Raw genomic sequence first — 6,000 nt, 5'->3', positions numbered from 1 at the left:
ACGGCACTCACGGTTCCCAACAACTTCAGAAAAGCTCCACATGAATAGCCGGTGCCCTCCCTGGTTACAGCCGAGGCTGTGTCCGAATACAAATGCACATATGGGCGGCACTCACGGCGCAAAAAAAACAGACAGGCAAGTCTGAGAGATACGATCAACGTTTCAATGTTATTTACAACATTTTCGTCAGGATAACAGTACATTGTTTTACTCACCCTTTTAACTCCGTCTGACCGTCCATGGCGCCTCCTGCAAGCAGCGTCGCGTTCTGTCTGAAGAATGACGTCATCACGAGCCGCCAGCCGCAGCGTCACGGAGAGTACGGACCGGAGCACATAGAAAAACACCTAAGACATACAAAAAAAGTGATACAAACATAGCACACATTAAAACTCAAACAAGGCAGTACTGGGCACAAAAAAATAGTACTATGAATAGATTGAGTATCCATTATGATAGAAGACAATACTTCCTAATGTGTAACAATAAATTGTTAGACCCATACCGCTTGAGTGGGAGGAAAGCACAGAACACAATTATTGACACCAATCAGAAATCAATAACATACTGTTACAAACTAAATGGACATTGGCATCAATGTCTCAAGAGGGAACTAACTTAAAAGAACATGTTAGTGATTATGGCAGCATTCAACGATTACTATAAACTGGTTTATAAGAAAGCTGATAAACCAGCTTGCTCGTTTAACCCTTTAGGGGATAAGGTATCCAATATAAAGATCCACCTAGCCTCAGCTCTGAGAAGAACTTGAGCCCTATCACCTCCTCGTTTTAAGGGGGGAATGTGGTCAATGATTCTGTGTCGCAAGACCGCAATGGAGTGCTTGGCCTGCAAAAAGTGTCTTGCCACAGGTTGGTCACTTCTACCAGACGTTATGGCAGCTCTGATGGAGGCACGGTGTCCGGCCATCCGTTCTTTAAACATACACTCCGTTTTCCCCACGTAGTGGAGACCACACGGACAACTCAGTGTATAGACTACAAACTTAGTGGTACAGGTGACCCGGTGCTTGATTTTAAATTTTTTCCCGGTAAAGGGGTGATAGTTGGACCATTACAACCGTGCAGGTTTTTGGTCATACTCAGGCACCCATCCCTGCTTGTTTCTACGTCTGGACTTTTGGTGTGGAGCACAGCAGCACGTGTCGTTTGGACACATCACCACATTTTTTTGCACCATTTTTTCTCACGGAGAGTGCAGCACAGATCTACAATGTCGGCACCCACTGATTCAGAATTGGACGAGTTGTTTTCTGCTATTGACCTTACACCAGGCGAAACTTTCAGTTATTCCGATGTAGATGCCACCAGATTGCGGTTTAAGGAAGACCTTGCGGCTACGGGGGCCATTCCTGATAACATTCATCTTTTCCGCGAGCTGTTTAAACTTAAAAGCAGAGAAAAAGATTTCTATTACCATGGGGTCAGCTTATCTGACTATCATCGCCAAGGTAAAATCCCAAGGGGTTTCCGTATCAAGAACATTCCTACCATCGGACGATTTAATGCAGCCTTCTGCAAAAAATGGGTCTCGATATTGAACAAATGTTCTTATGACCTAATCCTCCTGGTCATTGAGGAAGTCACTCGTGAGCTTGCTTCCATAAGGGCTCAAATCGACATCTTTGAGACTGCCCATAAACCAACTTTGGCTAGTGATACCTCCACGAATTGGTACGAGAAACTAACCGTACAAATGGAGAAATATCAGAAAGACCTGATTTCTTACAAACGGAACAAGCTAGAGATCGTAAACAACGATTATGCCAAGAGACAGGTCTACCCATGGATCTCTGGCACCCAGACTACCAAGCGACCAGTAAGAAGACGTCCTTTCAACCGCTTTAATGCGCACCATCTGGATACGGATTCCTCTACGGAGGGCACTGCAACAGCCAGTGAAGCCGATGTTCCTTGCCCTAGCCAGGGTTTATCCCCTTTAGGGGCTCGTACCCCAGCAGCACCTATAAAGCCAGGCGCCAATTCACGCGGAGAGGTGGTCAGTGCAACAGGTCGGCGACAAAGGAAAACAACCTACGCAAAACGGAGATAATATTTAATCTCTCTGACCGACAATTCTCTCCAATCGAATTACAAGTATTATCTAAAGGACTCAATTTCGTCCCTACCACTCAACCTGATCCTTTCAATTTGAAAGTTGAGCAATTCAAGTTAGAGCGACAACTTCGCCTTAGAGAACATTTTTTTCAGCATCCAACTCCTCCAATTCACACCAATATGCCTCCTGCACTTAGGGTGAAATCAAGATTTGATCCTGTGTCTCAGAATAAATCTATTAAAGTGTTCTCTAGGACATTGAACCATCAAGTTCAGAATACTTTTAAACATGCTAAGCGCACCCGCTCTAATTTATCTAAGAGTGAGTGGCAAGCCCTGAATGACCTGAGTAAATACACTGACATAGTCATACGTCCGGCAGACAAGGGGGGAGCCCTTGTAATACAAAATACACAAGACTACATAGCTGAGCTTGATCGCCAATTAGCTGATCATACCACTTATCGAAAGTTACCGTCTGACCCGACTATACCGTTTAAAAATGAATTGGATAAGGTCTTGTCCCAGGCAGTCAATGAGGGCCTCTTAACATCAGTACAGTCTGAAGCTTTAACCACCAGATTCCCAGTAGCACCAATACTGTACTCCATACCAAAACTACATAAAGACAGTCAATCTCCTCCAGGACGCCCGATAATATCGGCAAGAGGGTCCTTGTTCCAGAAGATTTCTATTTTCCTGGATCATTATTTGCAACCCTGCATTCAATCAATTGATCACTGCCTTAAGGACACCACTTCACTTCTTAATAAACTTGCTACCATCCAGTCGGTTCCAAATGGCTGCTTACTAGCTACTATAGACGTTAAAAATTTGTACACTTGTATCCCTCATATGGAAGGACTCAAAGCAGTTGAAACCCTGATTCAAAATAATCCTTTATTTTCAGGACCTAGTACTGAGTTGTTTATGTCTTTACTACAATTAACTTTACAACGCAATTACTTTTTATTTAACAATGATTTTTATTTGCAGTTGTCCGGTTGTTCTATGGGCAGTAACGTCTCTCCCTCTTTCGCCAACAGTTACATGTTGGTGGTTGAGGATGAGCTGTTCCTGTCTAATATTACAATCAAACCTTTTGTTTTGTTATACTTACGGTACATCGATGACCTGCTTATGCTATGGACTGGACCACGTAATGTACTTGAGTCATTACTTGACTCTCACAATCTGTCTGATTCTCCGGTCAAATTTACGTACACCATCCATGATAAAAACATCAACTTTTTGGATGTACAGATCTCAATTTGTGATGGTCTTATTACTACTTCTTTATTCACTAAAGACACAGACAGGAATAATCTATTATTATCCACTAGCCACCATCCTATCGCATTACGCAAGGGGCTTCCCTATTCCCAGATGCTACGTCTCAAACGTATCATCAGCGATGATTTCCACTTTGTTGAGGAATGTGATAATTTGATTACTAAATTTGTACAGAGGGGTTACAATCGACTTGAGTTGTTAGCGATTAAAGACAAGGTACTTAAGATACCGAGACAAGCCACTCTTAATCCCGCTAAACATACTGATCCCACCAATCGATTAATTTGGGTCAATCAATTCAACACCTTAAATCCAGAGATTAATAAAATCACTAAAACATTTTGGCCCATCATACAAACTGATAAGAAAATTGGGTTACAGCCTAACACACGGATTATGCCAGCCTACCGCAGAGGCAAAAATATCCGCGATTTTGTTGTAAAGACAAATGTAGAAAGTACACCTAAAAAAATCCCTGTAACCACTTTCCTCAAATCTTCCTGTCCAGGATGCTTTAAGTGTTTGGGCTGCACCACATGCAGCCACATGTTGACAGGTGATTCATTCTATCACCCCTTTACCGGGAAAAAATTTAAAATCAAGCACCGGGTCACCTGTACCACTAAGTTTGTAGTCTATACACTGAGTTGTCCGTGTGGTCTCCACTACGTGGGGAAAACGGAGTGTATGTTTAAAGAATGGATGGCCGGACACCGTGCCTCCATCAGAGCTGCCATAACGTCTGGTAGAAGTGACCAACCTGTGGCAAGACACTTTTTGCAGGCCAAGCACTCCATTGCGGTCTTGCGACACAGAATCATTGACCACATTCCCCCCTTAAAACGAGGAGGTGATAGGGCTCAAGTTCTTCTCAGAGCTGAGGCTAGGTGGATCTTTATATTGGATACCTTATCCCCTAAAGGGTTAAACGAGCAAGCTGGTTTATCAGCTTTCTTATAAACCAGTTTATAGTAATCGTTGAATGCTGCCATAATCACTAACATGTTCTTTTAAGTTAGTTCCCTCTTGAGACATTGATGCCAATGTCCATTTAGTTTGTAACAGTATGTTATTGATTTCTGATTGGTGTCAATAATTGTGTTCTGTGCTTTCCTCCCACTCAAGCGGTATGGGTCTAACAATTTATTGTTACACATTAGGAAGTATTGTCTTCTATCATAATGGATACTCAATCTATTCATAGTACTATTTTTTTGTGCCCAGTACTGCCTTGTTTGAGTTTTAATGTGTGCTATGTTTGTATCACTTTTTTTGTATGTCTTAGAAAAACACCTATGTGCTCCGGTCCGTACTCTCCGTGACGCTGCGGCTGGCGGCTCGTGATGACGTCATTCTTCAGACAGAACGCGACGCTGCTTGCAGGAGGCGCCATGGACGGTCAGACGGAGTTAAAAGGGTGAGTAAAACAATGTACTGTTATCCTGACGAAAATGTTGTAAATAACATTGAAACGTTGATCGTATCTCTCAGACTTGCCTGTCTGTTTTTTTTGCGCCGTGAGTGCCGCCCATATGTGTATATATATATATATATATATATATATATATATATATATATATATATATGTGCGTCACAATAAATCATGGGTGACTTATATGTATGATTCTGAATTGGTTTGGAGTAGATGGGAGTGGGGTGGTATGTGGGTCACGAGGCAAAGTCTTAGCTTAGCACCCTTCCCTTAGGGTGTAGTATGTTATGCCGGTGGTTGGGCTTCCAGCGGCAAGCATACCAACGCCGCAATCCCGACCACTAGCATACAGTCAGCTGGGCGAGTGCAAATGAGCCCCTTGTGGGCTCGCTGCGGGCACAGTGGCGCAACACACACACCACGCTATCTATTCTCCCTCCAGGGGGATTGTGGACCCCCAAGGGGGAGAAAAGCTGTTGGTATGCCGGCGGTTGGGCTTCCGGGAACCAGTATGCTGGTCGTCAGGAGCCCGGCCGCCGGCAGACTGAAGACCACCCCTTCCCCTACCTTAACACATTTTTATATGCCATCAGACCATTCAGATGCCCCTTCTATGCGTGCAGACTTCTTCATATGCCCTTATATGTCATTACACTCGTTGACATGCCTCTTATTTACCATTAGACCAAACTAGATATGCCACCAGTCCTCACCCCATCAGAGACTCCACCCCATATTGAGGGCTGCTTCAGAAAATTCCCCAGCTGGTGTTCTATCCCAATCCACCCCTAACTCCATGGATGTCAGAGCATAGCTGGTGTACAAAACCTGGCAAGTTGCAGCACACACCAGCCACGGAGGGTCTCCTCTCCCATATTTAAGGGAGGTCTGGGTCATTAAGTTTCTGTATTGTGTGCGTCAATAATCAGAACCTCTTACCAACTCAGACATTACTTACTAAGTGGTGTCTGTCTTAGTAAATGGTATTTGTGTCAGTAAGGGATATCTGCATCAGTGTGTGTCAGTAAGTGACCCTGTCAGTATGTTTGTCAGTAAGTGGAATCTGTGTCAGTAAATGTGGTTGTGTCAGTAAGTGTGTGTCATTTAGTATGTATGTGCTAGAAAGTGTGTCTATCAGTGCATGCGTCAGTAAGTGGTATCTGTCAGCAAGGTGTATTTGTGCCTGTGTGTTTGTCT

Source organism: Pseudophryne corroboree, chromosome 1, assembly GCF_028390025.1.
Source record: "Pseudophryne corroboree isolate aPseCor3 chromosome 1, aPseCor3.hap2, whole genome shotgun sequence".
NCBI lineage: Eukaryota > Metazoa > Chordata > Amphibia > Anura > Myobatrachidae > Pseudophryne > Pseudophryne corroboree.
Note: the sequence above shows the minus strand (reverse complement) of the source record.